The 19,915-nt window shown below is 43.6% G+C and overlaps 7 non-coding genes across 7 annotated transcripts; all 7 read left to right on the top strand.

Annotated features, from left to right (window-relative positions):
- Positions 1-513: 513 nt before the first annotated feature.
- On the top strand, positions 514-584 carry trnag-acc (transfer RNA glycine (anticodon ACC)). The gene has a single exon. It is a non-coding gene; the product is annotated as a tRNA-Gly (tRNA).
- A 5,944-nt stretch (positions 585-6,528) lies between these two features.
- trnag-gcc (transfer RNA glycine (anticodon GCC)) lies at positions 6,529-6,599 on the top strand. Its single transcript has one exon. It is a non-coding gene; the product is annotated as a tRNA-Gly (tRNA).
- A 4,206-nt stretch (positions 6,600-10,805) lies between these two features.
- trnag-gcc (transfer RNA glycine (anticodon GCC)) lies at positions 10,806-10,876 on the top strand. The gene has a single exon. It is a non-coding gene; the product is annotated as a tRNA-Gly (tRNA).
- A 196-nt stretch (positions 10,877-11,072) lies between these two features.
- Positions 11,073-11,145, top strand: trnam-cau (transfer RNA methionine (anticodon CAU)). Its single transcript has one exon. It is a non-coding gene; the product is annotated as a tRNA-Met (tRNA).
- Positions 11,146-12,921: 1,776 nt separating this feature from the next.
- On the top strand, positions 12,922-12,994 carry trnam-cau (transfer RNA methionine (anticodon CAU)). The gene has a single exon. It is a non-coding gene; the product is annotated as a tRNA-Met (tRNA).
- Positions 12,995-14,148: 1,154 nt separating this feature from the next.
- On the top strand, positions 14,149-14,219 carry trnag-gcc (transfer RNA glycine (anticodon GCC)). Its single transcript has one exon. It is a non-coding gene; the product is annotated as a tRNA-Gly (tRNA).
- Positions 14,220-14,397: 178 nt separating this feature from the next.
- trnam-cau (transfer RNA methionine (anticodon CAU)) lies at positions 14,398-14,470 on the top strand. The gene has a single exon. It is a non-coding gene; the product is annotated as a tRNA-Met (tRNA).
- The last annotated feature ends 5,445 nt before the right edge of the window (positions 14,471-19,915 follow it).

A 19,915-nucleotide genomic window follows, 5' to 3' on the forward strand; every position in this document is an offset into this window, starting at 1 on the left:
CAGCTTCGACATATGTGCGGTCCTCTACCTTCCAGAGACAGCATTGGTAATCCAAAGGTCAAAGGAATAAAGTCTTCAGCACAACAAGTGTTCTTTCCGTGAACTCCAGCTCCCCTCTCTAGTACCGAGATTTGTGCCAGTCAAGGAGCTTAGACTTCAACACCTGCACATTTTCACACCACTAGAATGACATGAAACAGAACAAAGGAAAAAGGCAAGGTATGCTATAAAGATGTTTTAAGACATTTCTACCTTCTCTCCATCTGTTGAGTAGACGTGATGGGTGGACAGCTTCCGAAACAGTTTTACCTTTCAACAAAACATTCTGTCCCAAGTACAAATGTCATTAGTGCGACTGTCCAGTGGTGCAGTGGAACACAATGTGGGCATTGGTAGTTCAGTGGTGATGAGGTTAGTATGTGGTTTAGTATGTAGTACTGATGGACCATCAAGAAAAAGATTCTGTCTACACGCGATGGCGTCTTCAATGGAACTCCTTTTTCCAACACGTGGGCATTGGTGGTCCAGTGGTCGAATTCTCGCCTACCATGCGGGAGACCCGGGTTCGATTCCCGGCCAATGTAAGCGCCTCTTTAAAAGTCTCAGCTTGACTGACTGATATGCAGTAACAGAGGTCTCAGCCTTCTATTTATTCTCAGGACAATTAATGAAGACCCAATTAAGTGTGTCAATGCTATTGTCTTTATGAAATGCGAAAAGGTGTTTACAATTAACAGTTGGCAGCGCGTCAGTCTCATAATCTGAAGGTCGTGAGTTCAAGCCTCACACGAGGCAGGTTTTTCGTAGAATGGACAGCTTCGACATATGTGCGGTCCTCTACCTTCCAGAGACAGCATTGGTAATCCAAAGGTCAAAGGAATAAAGTCTTCAGCACAACAAGTGTTCTTTCCGTGAACTCCAGCTCCCCTCTCTAGTACCGAGATTTGTGCCAGTCAAGGAGCTTAGACTTCAACACCTGCACATTTTCACACCACTAGAATGACATGAAACAGAACAAAGGAAAAAGGGAGGGTATGCTATAAAGATGTTTTGAGACAGTTCTACCTTCTCTCCATCTCTTGAGTAGACGTGAGGGCTGGGCAGCCTCCGAAACTGTTTTACCATCCAACAAAACATTCTGTCCCAAGTACTAACCTCAATAGTCTGAAGACAATTAATGAAGACTCAATTAAGGGCGTCAATGCTATTGCCTTTGTGAAATGCGAAAAGATGTTTACATTTTTTCAATTTAGCATGCTTTTTCCCTCAGCCTCGGTAGTTCAGTGGTGATGAGGATAGATGTGATGAGGTGGTGTTTACATTTTTTGTCAAGCCTGACACGAGGCAGGTCTATTGTAGAATGGCCAGCTTGGACATATGTGCAGTCCTCTACCTTCTAGAGAGAGCATTGGTAATGCAAAGGACAAAGGAATAAAGGCTTTAGGAGAACAAGTGTTTTTTTCCGTGAACTCTAGATGCTTAAAGCATATATAAAACCTAAAATTCAACCCAAACTAAAGCGGACATCCAGGAATTGCGCTCCCCTGTCTAATACCCAAGATGTGTGCCAGTCAAGGAGCTTAGATTTCAACACCTGCAAATTTTCACACCACTAGAAGGGCATGAAACAGAACAAATGAAAAAGGGAAGGTATGCTATAAAGATGTTTTAAAACATTTCTACCTTCTCTCCATCTCTTGAGTAGACGTGATGGGTGGACAGCTTCCGAAACAGTTTTCCAACAAAACATTCTGTCCCAAGTACTAACTTCATTAGTGTGACTGTCCAGAGGTGCAGTGGAACACAATGTGGGCATTGGTAGTTCAGTGGTGATGAGGTTAGTGTGTGGTTTAGTACGTAGTACTGATGGACCATCAAAAAACATTCTGTCTACACGCGATGGCGTCTTCAATGGAACTCCTTTCTCCGGCACATGGGCATTGGTGGTTCAGTGGTCGAATTCTCGCCTCTGCATCTGCAAATTCTCACCCCACTAGAATGGCATGAAACACAACAAAGGTAAAAAGGAAGGTATGCTATAAAGATGATTTAAGACACTTCTACCTTCTCTCCATCTCTTGAGTAGACACGAGGGATGGGCAGTTTCCGAAACTGTTTTACCTGGCGTTGGTGGTTCAGTGGTGATGAGGTTAGTGTGTGGTTTAGTACGTAGTACTGATGGACCATCAAAAAACATTCTGTCTACACGCGATGGCGTCTTCAATGGAACTCCTTTCTCCGGCACATGGGCATTGGTGGTTCAGTGGTCGAATTCTCGCCTCTGCATCTGCAAATTCTCACCCCACTAGAATGGCATGAAACACAACAAAGGTAAAAAGGAAGGTATGCTATAAAGATGATTTAAGACACTTCTACCTTCTCTCCATCTCTTGAGTAGACGTGATGGGTGGACAGCTTCCGAAACAGTTTTACCTTTCAACAAAACATTCTGTCCCAAGTACAAATGTCATTAGTGCGACTGTCCAGTGGTGCAGTGGAACACAATGTGGGCATTGGTAGTTCAGTGGTGATGAGGTTAGTATGTGGTTTAGTATGTAGTACTGATGGACCATCAAGAAAAAGATTCTGTCTACACGCGATGGCGTTTTCAATGGAACTCCTTTTTCCAATACGTGGGCATTGGTGGTTCAATGGTCGAATTCTCTCCTGCCACGCGGGAGAGCCGGGTTCGATTCCCGGCCAATGCAAGCGCCTCTTTAAAAGTCTCAGCTTGACTGACTGATATGCAGTAACAGAGGTCTCAGCCTTCTATTTATTCTCAGGACAATTAATGAAGACCCAATTAAGTATGTCAATGCTATTGTCTTTATGAAATGCGAAAAGGTGTTTACAATTAACAGTTGGCAGCGCGTCAGTCTCATAATCTGAAGGTCGTGAGTTCAAGCCTCACACGAGGCAGGTTTTTCGTAGAATGGACAGCTTCGACATATGTGCGGTCCTCTACCTTCCAGAGACAGCATTGGTAATCCAAAGGTCAAAGGAATAAAGTCTTCAGCACAACAAGTGTTCTTTCCGTGAACTCCAGCTCCCCTCTCTAGTACCGAGACTTGTGCCAGTCAAGGAGCTTAGACTTCAACACCTGCACATTTTCACACCACTAGAATGACATGAAACAGAACAAAGGAAAAAGGGAGGGTATGCTATAAAGATGTTTTGAGACAGTTCTACCTTCTCTCCATCTCTTGAGTAGACGTGAGGGCTGGGCAGCCTCCGAAACTGTTTTACCATCCAACAAAACATTCTGTCCCAAGTACTAACCTCAATAGTCTGAAGACAATTAATGAAGACTCAATTAAGGGCGTCAATGCTATTGCCTTTGTGAAATGCGAAAAGATGTTTACATTTTTTCAATTTAGCATGCTTTTTCCCTCAGCCTCGGTAGTTCAGTGGTGATGAGGATAGATGTGATGAGGTGTTTACATTTTTTGTCAAGCCTGACACGAGGCAGGTCTATTGTAGAATGGCCAGCTTGGACATATGTGCAGTCCTCTACCTTCTAGAGAGAGCATTGGTAAAGCAAAGGACAAAGGAATAAAGGCTTTAGGAGAACAAGTGTTTTTTTCCGTGAACTCTAGATGCTTAAAGCATATATAAAACCTAAAATTCAACCCAAACTAAAGCGGACATCCAGGAATTGCGCTCCCCTGTCTAATACCCAAGATGTGTGCCAGTCAAGGAGCTTAGATTTCAACACCTGCAAATTTTCACACCACTAGAAGGGCATGAAACAGAACAAATGAAAAAGGGAAGGTATGCTATAAAGATGTTTTAAAACATTTCTACCTTCTCTCCATCTCTTGAGTAGACGTGATGGGTGGACAGCTTCCGAAACAGTTTTCCAACAAAACATTCTGTCCCAAGTACTAACTTCATTAGTGTGACTGTCCAGAGGTGCAGTGGAACACAATGTGGGCATTGGTAGTTCAGTGGTGATGAGGTTAGTGTGTGGTTTAGTACGTAGTACTGATGGACCATCAAAAAACATTCTGTCTACACGCGATGGCGTCTTCAATGGAACTCCTTTCTCCGGCACATGGGCATTGGTGGTTCAGTGGTCGAATTCTCGCCTCTGCATCTGCAAATTCTCACCCCACTAGAATGGCATGAAACACAACAAAGGTAAAAAGGAAGGTATGCTATAAAGATGATTTAAGACACTTCTACCTTCTCTCCATCTCTTGAGTAGACACGAGGGATGGGCAGTTTCCGAAACTGTTTTACCTGGCGTTGGTGGTTCAGTGGTGATGAGGTTAGTGTGTGGTTTAGTACGTAGTACTGATGGACCATCAAAAAACATTCTGTCTACACGCGATGGCGTCTTCAATGGAACTCCTTTCTCCGGCACATGGGCATTGGTGGTTCAGTGGTCGAATTCTCGCCTCTGCATCTGCAAATTCTCACCCCACTAGAATGGCATGAAACACAACAAAGGTAAAAAGGAAGGTATGCTATAAAGATGATTTAAGACACTTCTACCTTCTCTCCATCTCTTGAGTAGACGTGATGGGTGGACAGCTTCCGAAACAGTTTTACCTTTCAACAAAACATTCTGTCCCAAGTACAAATGTCATTAGTGCGACTGTCCAGTGGTGCAGTGGAACACAATGTGGGCATTGGTAGTTCAGTGGTGATGAGGTTAGTATGTGGTTTAGTATGTAGTACTGATGGACCATCAAGAAAAAGATTCTGTCTACACGCGATGGCGTCTTCAATGGAACTCCTTTTTCCAATACGTGGGCATTGGTGGTTCAATGGTCGAATTCTCTCCTGCCACGCGGGAGAGCCGGGTTCGATTCCCGGCCAATGCAAGCGCCTCTTTAAAAGTCTCAGCTTGACTGACTGATATGCAGTAACAGAGGTCTCAGCCTTCTATTTATTCTCAGGACAATTAATGAAGACCCAATTAAGTGTGTCAATGCTATTGTCTTTATGAAATGCGAAAAGGTGTTTACAATTAACAGTTGGCAGCGCGTCAGTCTCATAATCTGAAGGTCGTGAGTTCAAGCCTCACACGAGGCAGGTTTTTCGTAGAATGGACAGCTTCGACATATGTGCGGTCCTCTACCTTCCAGAGACAGCATTGGTAATCCAAAGGTCAAAGGAATAAAGTCTTCAGCACAACAAGTGTTCTTTCCGTGAACTCCAGCTCCCCTCTCTAGTACCGAGATTTGTGCCAGTCAAGGAGCTTAGACTTCAACACCTGCACATTTTCACACCACTAGAATGACATGAAACAGAACAAAGGAAAAAGGGAGGGTATGCTATAAAGATGTTTTGAGACAGTTCTACCTTCTCTCCATCTCTTGAGTAGACGTGAGGGCTGGGCAGCCTCCGAAACTGTTTTACCATCCAACAAAACATTCTGTCCCAAGTACTAACCTTAATAGTCTGAAGACAATTAATGAAGACTCAATTAAGGGCGTCAATGCTATTGCCTTTGTGAAATGCGAAAAGATGTTTACATTTTTTCAATTTAGCATGCTTTTTCCCTCAGCCTCGGTAGTTCAGTGGTGATGAGGATAGATGTGATGAGGTGTTTACATTTTTTGTCAAGCCTGACACGAGGCAGGTCTATTGTAGAATGGCCAGCTTGGACATATGTGCAGTCCTCTACCTTCTAGAGAGAGCATTGGTAATGCAAAGGACAAAGGAATAAAGGCTTTAGGAGAACAAGTGTTTTTTTCCGTGAACTCTAGATGCTTAAAGCATATATAAACCTAAAATTCAACCCAAACTAAAGCGGACATCCAGGAATTGCGCTCCCCTGTCTAATACCCAAGATGTGTGCCAGTCAAGGAGCTTAGATTTCAACACCTGCAAATTTTCACACCACTAGAAGGGCATGAAACAGAACAAAGGAAAAAGGGAAGGTATGCTATAAAGATGTTTTAAGACATTTCTACCTTCTCTCCATCTCTTGAGTAGACGTGATGGGTGGACAGCTTCCGAAACAGTTTTCCAACAAAACATTCTGTCCCAAGTACTAACTTCATTAGTGTGACTGTCCAGAGGTGCAGTGGAACACAATGTGAGCATTGGTAGTTCAGTGGTGATGAGGTTAGTGTGTGGTTTAGTACGTAGTACTGATGGACCATCAAAAAACATTCTGTCTACACGCGATGGCGTCTTCAATAGAACTCTTTTCTCCGGCACATGGGCATTGGTGGTTCAGTGGTCGAATTCTCGCCTCTGCATCTGCAAATTCTCACCCCACTAGAATGGCATGAAACACAACAAAGGGAAAAAGGAAGGTATGTTATAAAGATGATTTAAGACACATCTACCTTCTCTCCATCTCTTGAGTAGACACGAGGGTTGGGCAGTTTCCGAAACTGTTTTACCTTTCAGCAAAACATTCTGTCCCAAGTACAAATGTCATTAGTGCGACTGTCCAGTGGTGCAGTGGAACACAATGTGTTTAGTATGTAGTACTGATGGACCATCAAGAAAAAGATTCTGTCTACACGCGATGGCGTCTTCAATGGAACTCCTTTTTCCAACACGTGGGCATTGGTGGTTCAGTGGTCGAATTCTCGCCTGCCACGCGGGAGACCCGGGTTCGATTCCCGGCCAATGCAAGCGCCTCTTTAAAAGTCTCAGCTTGACTGACTGATATGCAGTAACAGAGGTCTCAGCCTTCTATTTATTCTCAGGACAATTAATGAAGACCCAATTAAGTGTGTCAATGCTATTGTCTTTATGAAATGCGAAAAGGTGTTTACAATTAACAGTTGGCAGCGCGTCAGTCTCATAATCTGAAGGTCGTGAGTTCAAGCCTCACACGAGGCAGGTTTTTCGTAGAATGGACAGCTTCGACATATGTGCGGTCCTCTACCTTCCAGAGACAGCATTGGTAATCCAAAGGTCAAAGGAATAAAGTCTTCAGCACAACAAGTGTTCTTTCCGTGAACTCCAGCTCCCCTCTCTAGTACCGAGATTTGTGCCAGTCAAGGAGCTTAGACTTCAACACCTGCACATTTTCACACCACTAGAATGACATGAAACAGAACAAAGGAAAAAGGGAGGGTATGCTATAAAGATGTTTTGAGACAGTTCTACCTTCTCTCCATCTCTTGAGTAGACGTGAGGGCTGGGCAGCCTCCGAAACTGTTTTACCATCCAACAAAACATTCTGTCCCAAGTACTAACCTCAATAGTCTGAAGACAATTAATGAAGACTCAATTAAGGGCGTCAATGCTATTGCCTTTGTGAAATGCGAAAAGATGTTTACATTTTTTCAATTTAGCATGCTTTTTCCCTCAGCCTCGGTAGTTCAGTGGTGATGAGGATAGATGTGATGAGGTGTTTACATTTTTTGTCAAGCCTGACACGAGGCAGGTCTATTGTAGAATGGCCAGCTTGGACATATGTGCAGTCCTCTACCTTCTAGAGAGAGCATTGGTAATGCAAAGGACAAAGGAATAAAGGCTTTAGGAGAACAAGTGTTTTTTTCCGTGAACTCTAGATGCTTAAAGCATATATAAAACCTAAAATTCAACCCAAACTAAAGCGGACATCCAGGAATTGCGCTCCCCTGTCTAATACCCAAGATGTGTGCCAGTCAAGGAGCTTAGATTTCAACACCTGCAAATTTTCACACCACTAGAAGGGCATGAAACAGAACAAATGAAAAAGGGAAGGTATGCTATAAAGATGTTTTAAAACATTTCTACCTTCTCTCCATCTCTTGAGTAGACGTGATGGGTGGACAGCTTCCGAAACAGTTTTCCAACAAAACATTCTGTCCCAAGTACTAACTTCATTAGTGTGACTGTCCAGAGGTGCAGTGGAACACAATGTGGGCATTGGTAGTTCAGTGGTGATGAGGTTAGTGTGTGGTTTAGTACGTAGTACTGATGGACCATCAAAAAACATTCTGTCTACACGCGATGGCGTCTTCAATGGAACTCCTTTCTCCGGCACATGGGCATTGGTGGTTCAGTGGTCGAATTCTCGCCTCTGCATCTGCAAATTCTCACCCCACTAGAATGGCATGAAACACAACAAAGGTAAAAAGGAAGGTATGCTATAAAGATGATTTAAGACACTTCTACCTTCTCTCCATCTCTTGAGTAGACACGAGGGATGGGCAGTTTCCGAAACTGTTTTACCTGGCGTTGGTGGTTCAGTGGTGATGAGGTTAGTGTGTGGTTTAGTACGTAGTACTGATGGACCATCAAAAAACATTCTGTCTACACGCGATGGCGTCTTCAATGGAACTCCTTTCTCCGGCACATGGGCATTGGTGGTTCAGTGGTCGAATTCTCGCCTCTGCATCTGCAAATTCTCACCCCACTAGAATGGCATGAAACACAACAAAGGTAAAAAGGAAGGTATGCTATAAAGATGATTTAAGACACTTCTACCTTCTCTCCATCTCTTGAGTAGACGTGATGGGTGGACAGCTTCCAAAACAGTTTTACCTTTCAACAAAACATTCTGTCCCAAGTACAAATGTCATTAGTGCGACTGTCCAGTGGTGCAGTGGAACACAATGTGGGCATTGGTAGTTCAGTGGTGATGAGGTTAGTATGTGGTTTAGTATGTAGTACTGATGGACCATCAAGAAAAAGATTCTGTCTACACGCGATGGCGTCTTCAATGGAACTCCTTTTTCCAATACGTGGGCATTGGTGGTTCAATGGTCGAATTCTCTCCTGCCACGCGGGAGAGCCGGGTTCGATTCCCGGCCAATGCAAGCGCCTCTTTAAAAGTCTCAGCTTGACTGACTGATATGCAGTAACAGAGGTCTCAGCCTTCTATTTATTCTCAGGACAATTAATGAAGACCCAATTAAGTGTGTCAATGCTATTGTCTTTATGAAATGCGAAAAGGTGTTTACAATTAACAGTTGGCAGCGCGTCAGTCTCATAATCTGAAGGTCGTGAGTTCAAGCCTCACACGAGGCAGGTTTTTCGTAGAATGGACAGCTTCGACATATGTGCGGTCCTCTACCTTCCAGAGACAGCATTGGTAATCCAAAGGTCAAAGGAATAAAGTCTTCAGCACAACAAGTGTTCTTTCCGTGAACTCCAGCTCCCCTCTCTAGTACCGAGATTTGTGCCAGTCAAGGAGCTTAGACTTCAACACCTGCACATTTTCACACCACTAGAATGACATGAAACAGAACAAAGGAAAAAGGGAGGGTATGCTATAAAGATGTTTTGAGACAGTTCTACCTTCTCTCCATCTCTTGAGTAGACGTGAGGGCTGGGCAGCCTCCGAAACTGTTTTACCATCCAACAAAACATTCTGTCCCAAGTACTAACCTCAATAGTCTGAAGACAATTAATGAAGACTCAATTAAGGGCGTCAATGCTATTGCCTTTGTGAAATGCGAAAAGATGTTTACATTTTTTCAATTTAGCATGCTTTTTCCCTCAGCCTCGGTAGTTCAGTGGTGATGAGGATAGATGTGATGAGGTGTTTACATTTTTTGTCAAGCCTTGGACATATGTGCAGTCCTCTACCTTCTAGAGAGAGCATTGGTAATGCAAAGGACAAAGGAATAAAGGCTTTAGGAGAACAAGTGTTTTTTTCCGTGAACTCTAGATGCTTAAAGCATATATAAAACCTAAAATTCAACCCAAACTAAAGCGGACATCCAGGAATTGCGCTCCCCTGTCTAATACCCAAGATGTGTGCCAGTCAAGGAGCTTAGATTTCAACACCTGCAAATTTTCACACCACTAGAAGGGCATGAAACAGAACAAAGGAAAAAGGGAAGGTATGCTATAAAGATGTTTTAAAACATTTCTACCTTCTCTCCATCTCTTGAGTAGACGTGATGGGTGGACAGCTTCCGAAACAGTTTTCCAACAAAACATTCTGTCCCAAGTACTAACTTCATTAGTGTGACTGTCCAGAGGTGCAGTGGAACACAATGTGGGCATTGGTAGTTCAGTGGTGATGAGGTTAGTGTGTGGTTTAGTACGTAGTACTGATGGACCATCAAAAAACATTCTGTCTACACGCGATGGCGTCTTCAATGGAACTCCTTTTTACAACACGTGGGCATTGGTGGTTCAGTGGTCGAATTCTCGCCTCTGCATCTGCAAATTCTCACCCCACTAGAATGGCATGAAACACAACAAAGGGAAAAAGGAAGGTATGCTATAAAGATGATTTAAGACACTTCTACCTTCTCTCCATCTCTTGAGTAGACGTGATGGGTGGACAGCTTCCGAAACAGTTTTCCAACAAAACATTCTGTCCCAAGTACTAACTTCATTAGTGTGACTGTCCAGAGGTGCAGTGGAACACAATGTGGGCATTGGTAGTTCAGTGGTGATGAGGTTAGTGTGTGGTTTAGTACGTAGTACTGATGGACCATCAAAAAACATTCTGTCTACACGCGATGGCGTCTTCAATGGAACTCCTTTCTCCGGCACATGGGCATTGGTGGTTCAGTGGTCGAATTCTCGCCTCTGCATCTGCAAATTCTCACCCCACTAGAATGGCATGAAACACAACAAAGGTAAAAAGGAAGGTATGCTATAAAGATGATTTAAGACACTTCTACCTTCTCTCCATCTCTTGAGTAGACACGAGGGATGGGCAGTTTCCGAAACTGTTTTACCTTTCAGCAAAACATTCTGTCCCAAGTACAAATGTCATTAGTGCGACTGTCCAGTGGTGCAGTGGAACACAATGTGGGCATTGGTAGTTCAGTGGTGATGAGGTTAGTATGTGGTTTAGTATGTAGTACTGATGGACCATCAAGAAAAAGATTCTGTCTACACGCGATGGCGTCTTCAATGGAACTCCTTTTTCCAACATGTGGGCGTTGGTGGTTCAGTGGTCGAATTCTCGCCTGCCACGCGGGAGACCCGGGTTCGATTCCCGGCCAATGCAAGCACCTCTTTAAAAGTCTCACAACTCAAAATGAGCGCAGCTTGACTGACTGATATGCAGTAACAGAGGTCTCAGCCTTCTATTTATTCTCAGGACAATTAATGAAGACCCAATTAAGTGTGTCAATGCTATTGTCTTTATGAAATGCGAAAAGGTGTTTACAATTGTTTTTCAATTTAGCAGGCGCATTCCCTCAGCCTCGTTGGCGCAGTTGGCAGCGCGTCAGTCTCATAATCTGAAGGTCGTGAGTTCAAGCCTCACACGAGGCAGGTTTTTCGTAGAATGGACAGCTTCGACATATGTGCGGTCCTCTACCTTCCAGAGACAGCATTGGTAATCCAAAGGTCAAAGGAATAAAGTCTTCAGCACAACAAGTGTTCTTTCCGTGAACTCCAGCTCCCCTCTCTAGTACCGAGACTTGTGCCAGTCAAGGAGCTTAGACTTCAACACCTGCACATTTTCACACCACTAGAATGACATGAAACACAACAAAGGAAAAAGGGAAGGTATGCTATAAAGATGTTTTGAGACAGTTCTACCTTCTCTCCATCTCTTGAGTAGACTTGAGGGCTGGGCAGCCTCCGAAACTGTTTTACCATCCAACAAAACATTCTGTCCCAAGTACTAACCTCAATAGTCTGAAGACAATTAATGAAGACTCAATTAAGGGCGTCAATGCTATTGCCTTTGTGAAATGCGAAAAGATGTTTACATTTTTTCAATTTAGCATGCTTTTTCCCTCAGCCTCGGTAGTTCAGTGGTGATGAGGATAGATGTGATGAGGTGTTTACATTTTTTGTCAAGCCTGACACGAGGCAGGTCTATTGTAGAATGGCCAGCTTGGACATATGTGCAGTCCTCTACCTTCTAGAGAGAGCATTGGTAAAGCAAAGGACAAAGGAATAAAGGCTTTAGGAGAACAAGTGTTTTTTTCTGTGAACTCTAGATGCTTAAAGCATATATAAAACCTAAAATTCAAGCCAAACTAAAGCGGACATCCAGGAATTGCGCTCCCCTGTCTAATACCCAAGATGTGTGCCAGTCAAGGAGCTTAGATTTCAACACCTGCAAATTTTCACACCACTAGAAGGGCATGAAACAGAACAAAGGAAAAAGGGAAGGTATGCTATAAAGATGTTTTAAGACATTTCTACCCTCTCTCCATCTCTTGAGTAAACGTGATGGGTGGACAGCTTCCGAAACAGTTTTCCAACAAAACATTCTGTCCCAAGTACTAACTTTATTAGTGTGACTGTCCAGAGGTGCAGTGGAACACAATGTGGGCATTGGTAGTTCAGTGGTGATGAGGTTAGTGTGTGGTTTAGTACGTAGTACTGATGGACCATCAAAAAACATTCTGTCTACACGCGATGGCGTCTTCAATGGAACTCCTTTCTCCGGCACATGGGCATTGGTGGTTCAGTGGTCGAATTCTCGCCTCTGCATCTGCAAATTCTCACCCCACTAGAATGGCATGAAACACAACAAAGGGAAAAAGGAAGGTATGCTATAAAGATGATTTAAGACACTTCTACCTTCTCTCCATCTCTTGAGTAGACACGAGGGTTGGGCAGTTTCCGAAACTGTTTTACCTTTCAGCAAAACATTCTGTCCCAAGTACAAATGTCATTAGTGCGACTGTCCAGTGGTGCAGTGGAACACAATGTGGGCATTGGTAGTTCAGTGGTGATGAGGTTAGTATGTGGTTTAGTATGTAGTACTGATGGACCATCAAGAAAAAGATTCTGTCTACACGCGATGGCGTCTTCAATGGAACTCCTTTTTCCAACACGTGGGCATTGGTGGTTCAGTGGTCGAATTCTCGCCTGCCACGCGGGAGACCCGGGTTTGATTCTCGGCCAATGCAAGCGCCTCTTTAAAAGTCTCAGCTTGACTGACTGATATGCAGTAACAGAGGTCTCAGCCTTCTACTTATTCTCAGGACAATTAATGAAGACCCAATTAAGTGTGTCAATGCTATTGTCTTTATGAAATGCGAAAAGGTGTTTACAATTGTTTTTCAATTTAGCAGGCGCATTCCCTCAGCCTCGTTGGCGCAGTTGGCAGCGCGTCAGTCTCATAATCTGAAGGTCGTGAGTTCAAGCCTCACACGAGGCAGGTTTTTCGTAGAATGGACAGCTTCGACATATGTGCGGTCCTCTACCTTCCAGAGACAGCATTGGTAATCCAAAGGTCAAAGGAATAAAGTCTTCAGCACAACAAGTGTTCTTTCCGTGAACTCCAGCTCCCCTCTCTAGTACCGAGATTTGTGCCAGTCAAGGAGCTTAGACTTCAACACCTGCACATTTTCACACCACTAGAATGACATGAAACAGAACAAAGGAAAAAGGGAGGGTATGCTATAAAGATGTTTTGAGACAGTTCTACCTTCTCTCCATCTCTTGAGTAGACGTGAGGGCTGGGCAGCCTCCGAAACTGTTTTACCATCCAACAAAACATTCTGTCCCAAGTACTAACCTCAATAGTCTGAAGACAATTAATGAAGACTCAATTAAGGGCGTCAATGCTATTGCCTTTGTGAAATGCGAAAAGATGTTTACATTTTTTCAATTTAGCATGCTTTTTCCCTCAGCCTCGGTAGTTCAGTGGTGATGAGGATAGATGTGATGAGGTGGTGTTTACATTTTTTGTCAAGCCTGACACGAGGCAGGTCTATTGTAGAATGGCCAGCTTGGACATATGTGCAGTCCTCTACCTTCTAGAGAGAGCATTGGTAATGCAAAGGACAAAGGAATAAAGGCTTTAGGAGAACAACTGTTTTTTTCCGTGAACTCTAGATGCTTAAAGCATATATAAAACCTAAAATTCAAGCCAAACTAAAACGGACATCCAGGAATTGCGCTCCCCTGTCTAATACCCAAGATGTGTGCCAGTCAAGGAACTCCTTTCTCCGGCACATGGGCATTGGTGGTTCAGTGGTCGAATTCTCGCCTCTGCATCTGCAAATTCTCACCCCACTAGAATGGCATGAAACACAACAAAGGGAAAAAGGAAGGTATGCTATAAAGATGATTTAAGACACATCTACCTTCTCTCCATCTCTTGAGTAGACACGAGGGTTGGGCAGTTTCCGAAACTGTTTTACCTTTCAGCAAAACATTCTGTCCCAAGTACAAATGTCATTAGTGCGACTGTCCAGTGGTGCAGTGGAACACAATGTGTTTAGTATGTAGTACTGATGGACCATCAAGAAAAAGATTCTGTCTACACGCGATGGCGTCTTCAATGGAACTCCTTTTTCCAACACGTGGGCATTGGTGGTTCAGTGGTCGAATTCTCGCCTGCCACGCGGGAGACCCGGGTTCGATTCCCGGCCAATGCAAGCGCCTCTTTAAAAGTCTCAGCTTGACTGACTGATATGCAGTAACAGAGGTCTCAGCCTTCTATTTATTCTCAGGACAATTAATGAAGACCCAATTAAGTGTGTCAATGCTATTGTCTTTATGAAATGCGAAAAGGTGTTTACAATTGTTTTTCAATTTAGCAGGTGCATTCCCTCAGCCTCGTTGGCGCAGTTGGCAGCGCGTCAGTCTCATAATCTGAAGGTCGTGAGTTCAAGCCTCACACGAGGCAGGTTTTTCGTAGAATGGACAGCTTCGACATATGTGCGGTCCTCTACCTTCCAGAGACAGCATTGGTAATCCAAAGGTCAAAGGAATAAAGTCTTCAGCACAACAAGTGTTCTTTCCGTGAACTCCAGCTCCCCTCTCTAGTACCGAGATTTGTGCCAGTCAAGGAGCTTAGACTTCAACACCTGCACATTTTCACACCACTAGAATGACATGAAACAGAACAAAGGAAAAAGGCAAGGTATGCTATAAAGATGTTTTAAGACATTTCTACCCTCTCTCCATCTGTTGAGTAGACGTGATGGGTGGACAGCTTCCGAAACAGTTTTACCTTTCAACAAAACATTCTGTCCCAAGTACAAATGTCATTAGTGCGACTGTCCAGTGGTGCAGTGGAACACAATGTGGGCATTGGTAGTTCAGTGGTGATGAGGTTAGTATGTGGTTTAGTATGTAGTACTGATGGACCATCAAGAAAAAGATTCTGTCTACACGCGATGGCGTCTTCAATGGAACTCCTTTTTCCAACACGTGGGCATTGGTGGTCCAGTGGTCGAATTCTCGCCTGCCACGCGGGAGACCCGGGTTCGATTCCCGGCCAATGTAAGCGCCTCTTTAAAAGTCTCAGCTTGACTGACTGATATGCAGTAACAGAGGTCTCAGCCTTCTATTTATTCTCAGGACAATTAATGAAGACCCAATTAAGTGTGTCAATGCTATTGTCTTTATGAAATGCGAAAAGGTGTTTACAATTAATAGTTGGCAGCGCGTCAGTCTCATAATCTGAAGGTCGTGAGTTCAAGCCTCACACGAGGCAGGTTTTTCGTAGAATGGACAGCTTCGACATATGTGCGGTCCTCTACCTTCCAGAGACAGCATTGGTAATCCAAAGGTCAAAGGAATAAAGTCTTCAGCACAACAAGTGTTCTTTCCGTGAACTCCAGCTCCCCTCTCTAGTACCGAGATTTGTGCCAGTCAAGGAGCTTAGACTTCAACACCTGCACATTTTCACACCACTAGAATGACATGAAACAGAACAAAGGAAAAAGGGAGGGTATGCTATAAAGATGTTTTGAGACAGTTCTACCTTCTCTCCATCTCTTGAGTAGACTTGAGGGCTGGGCAGCCTCCGAAACTGTTTTACCATCCAACAAAACATTCTGTCCCAAGTACTAACCTCAATAGTCTGAAGACAATTAATGAAGACTCAATTAAGGGCGTCAATGCTATTGCCTTTGTGAAATGCGAAAAGATGTTTACATTTTTTCAATTTAGCATGCTTTTTCCCTCAGCCTCGGTAGTTCAGTGGTGATGAGGATAGATGTGATGAGGTGTTTACATTTTTTGTCAAGCCTGACACGAGGCAGGTCTATTGTAGAATGGCCAGCTTGGACATATGTGCAGTCCTCTACCTTCTAGAGAGAGCATTGGTAATGCAAAGGACAAAGGAATAAAGGCTTTAGGAGAACAAGTGTTTTTTTCCGTGAACTCTAGATGCTTAAAGCATATATAAAACCTAAAATTCAACCCAAACTAAAGCGGACATCCAGGAATTGCGCTCCCCTGTCTAATACCCAAGATGTGTGCCAGTCAAGGAGCTTAGATTTCAACACCTGCAAATTTTCACACCACTAGAAGGGCATGAAACAGAACAAATGAAAAAGGGAAGGTATGCTATAAAGATGTTTTAAAACATTTCTACCTTCTCTCCATCTCTTGAGTAGACGTGATGGGTGGACAGCTTCCGAAACAGTTTTCCAACAAAACATTCTGTCCCAAGTACTAACTTCATTAGTGTGACTGTCCAGAGGTGCAGTGGAACACAATGTGGGCATTGGTAGTTCAGTGGTGATGAGGTTAGTGTGTGGTTTAGTACGTAGTACTGATGGACCATCAAAAAACATTCTGTCTACACGCGATGGCGTCTTCAATGGAACTCCTTTCTCCGGCACATGGGCATTGGTGGTTCAGTGGTCGAATTCTCGCCTCTGCATCTGCAAATTCTCACCCCACTAGAATGGCATGAAACACAACAAAGGTAAAAAGGAAGGTATGCTATAAAGATGATTTAAGACACTTCTACCTTCTCTCCATCTCTTGAGTAGACGTGATGGGTGGACAGCTTCCGAAACAGTTTTACCTTTCAACAAAACATTCTGTCCCAAGTACAAATGTCATTAGTGCGACTGTCCAGTGGTGCAGTGGAACACAATGTGGGCATTGGTAGTTCAGTGGTGATGAGGTTAGTATGTGGTTTAGTATGTAGTACTGATGGACCATCAAGAAAAAGATTCTGTCTACACGCGATGGCGTTTTCAATGGAACTCCTTTTTCCAATACGTGGGCATTGGTGGTTCAATGGTCGAATTCTCTCCTGCCACGCGGGAGAGCCGGGTTCGATTCCCGGCCAATGCAAGCGCCTCTTTAAAAGTCTCAGCTTGACTGACTGATATGCAGTAACAGAGGTCTCAGCCTTCTATTTATTCTCAGGACAATTAATGAAGACCCAATAAAGTGTGTCAATGCTATTGTCTTTATGAAATGCGAAAAGGTGTTTACAATTAACAGTTGGCAGCGCGTCAGTCTCATAATCTGAAGGTCGTGAGTTCAAGCCTCACACGAGGCAGGTTTTTCGTAGAATGGACAGCTTCGACATATGTGCGGTCCTCTACCTTCCAGAGACAGCATTGGTAATCCAAAGGTCAAAGGAATAAAGTCTTCAGCACAACAAGTGTTCTTTCCGTGAACTCCAGCTCCCCTCTCTAGTACCGAGATTTGTGCCAGTCAAGGAGCTTAGACTTCAACACCTGCACATTTTCACACCACTAGAATGACATGAAACAGAACAAAGGAAAAAGGGAGGGTATGCTATAAAGATGTTTTGAGACAGTTCTACCTTCTCTCCATCTCTTGAGTAGACGTGAGGGCTGGGCAGCCTCCGAAACTGTTTTACCATCCAACAAAACATTCTGTCCCAAGTACTAACCTCAATAGTCTGAAGACAATTAATGAAGACTCAATTAAGGGCGTCAATGCTATTGCCTTTGTGAAATGCGAAAAGATGTTTACATTTTTTCAATTTAGCATGCTTTTTCCCTCAGCCTCGGTAGTTCAGTGGTGATGAGGATAGATGTGATGAGGTGTTTACATTTTTTGTCAAGCCTTGGACATATGTGCAGTCCTCTACCTTCTAGAGAGAGCATTGGTAATGCAAAGGACAAAGGAATAAAGGCTTTAGGAGAACAAGTGTTTTTTTCCGTGAACTCTAGATGCTTAAAGCATATATAAAACCTAAAATTCAACCCAAACTAAAGCGGACATCCAGGAATTGCGCTCCCCTGTCTAATACCCAAGATGTGTGCCAGTCAAGGAGCTTAGATTTCAACACCTGCAAATTTTCACACCACTAGAAGGGCATGAAACAGAACAAAGGAAAAAGGGAAGGTATGCTATAAAGATGTTTTAAAACATTTCTACCTTCTCTCCATCTCTTGAGTAGACGTGATGGGTGGACAGCTTCCGAAACAGTTTTCCAACAAAACATTCTGTCCCAAGTACTAACTTCATTAGTGTGACTGTCCAGAGGTGCAGTGGAACACAATGTGGGCATTGGTAGTTCAGTGGTGATGAGGTTAGTGTGTAGACGTGATGGGTGGACAGCTTCCGAAACAGTTTTCCAACAAAACATTCTGTCCCAAGTACTAACTTCATTAGTGTGACTGTCCAGAGGTGCAGTGGAACACAATGTGGGCATTGGTAGTTCAGTGGTGATGAGGTTAGTGTGTGGTTTAGTACGTAGTACTGATGGACCATCAAAAAACATTCTGTCTACACGCGATGGCGTCTTCAATGGAACTCCTTTCTCCGGCACATGGGCATTGGTGGTTCAGTGGTCGAATTCTCGCCTCTGCATCTGCAAATTTTCACCCCACTAGAATGGCATGAAACACAACAAAGGTAAAAAGGAAGGTATGCTATAAAGATGATTTAAGACACTTCTACCTTCTCTCCATCTCTTGAGTAGACACGAGGGATGGGCAGTTTCCGAAACTGTTTTACCTGGCGTTGGTGGTTCAGTGGTGATGAGGTTAGTGTGTGGTTTAGTACGTAGTACTGATGGACCATCAAAAAACATTCTGTCTACACGCGATGGCGTCTTCAATGGAACTCCTTTCTCCGGCACATGGGCATTGGTGGTTCAGTGGTCGAATTCTCGCCTCTGCATCTGCAAATTCTCACCCCACTAGAATGGCATGAAACACAACAAAGGTAAAAAGGAAGGTATGCTATAAAGATGATTTAAGACACTTCTACCTTCTCTCCATCTCTTGAGTAGACGTGATGGGTGGACAGCTTCCGAAACAGTTTTACCTTTCAACAAAACATTCTGTCCCAAGTACAAATGTCATTAGTGCGACTGTCCAGTGGTGCAGTGGAACACAATGTGGGCATTGGTAGTTCAGTGGTGATGAGGTTAGTATGTGGTTTAGTATGTAGTACTGATGGACCATCAAGAAAAAGATTCTGTCTACACGCGATGGCGTCTTCAATGGAACTCCTTTTTCCAATACGTGGGCATTGGTGGTTCAATGGTCGAATTCTCTCCTGCCACGCGGGAGAGCCGGGTTCGATTCCCGGCCAATGCAAGCGCCTCTTTAAAAGTCTCAGCTTGACTGACTGATATGCAGTAACAGAGGTCTCAGCCTTCTATTTATTCTCAGGACAATTAATGAAGACCCAAATAAGTGTGTCAATGCTATTGTCTTTATGAAATGCGAAAAGGTGTTTACAATTAACAGTTGGCAGCGCGTCAGTCTCATAATCTGAAGGTCGTGAGTTCAAGCCTCACACGAGGCAGGTTTTTCGTAGAATGGACAGCTTCGACATATGTGCGGTCCTCTACCTTCCAGAGACAGCATTGGTAATCCAAAGGTCAAAGGAATAAAGTCTTCAGCACAACAAGTGTTCTTTCCGTGAACTCCAGCTCCCCTCTCTAGTACCGAGATTTGTGCCAGTCAAGGAGCTTAGACTTCAACACCTGCACATTTTCACACCACTAGAATGACATGAAACAGAACAAAGGAAAAAGGGAGGGTATGCTATAAAGATGTTTTGAGACAGTTCTACCTTCTCTCCATCTCTTGAGTAGACGTGAGGGCTGGGCAGCCTCCGAAACTGTTTTACCATCCAACAAAACATTCTGTCCCAAGTACTAACCTCAATAGTCTGAAGACAATTAATGAAGACTCAATTAAGGGCGTCAATGCTATTGCCTTTGTGAAATGCGAAAAGATGTTTACATTTTTTCAATTTAGCATGCTTTTTCCCTCAGCCTAGGTAGTTCAGTGGTGATGAGGATAGATGTGATGAGGTGTTTACATTTTTTGTCAAGCCTTGGACATATGTGCAGTCCTCTACCTTCTAGAGAGAGCATTGGTAATGCAAAGGA

The sequence above is a fragment of the Channa argus genome, unplaced genomic scaffold, assembly GCF_033026475.1.
Source record: "Channa argus isolate prfri unplaced genomic scaffold, Channa argus male v1.0 Contig022, whole genome shotgun sequence".
NCBI lineage: Eukaryota > Metazoa > Chordata > Actinopteri > Anabantiformes > Channidae > Channa > Channa argus.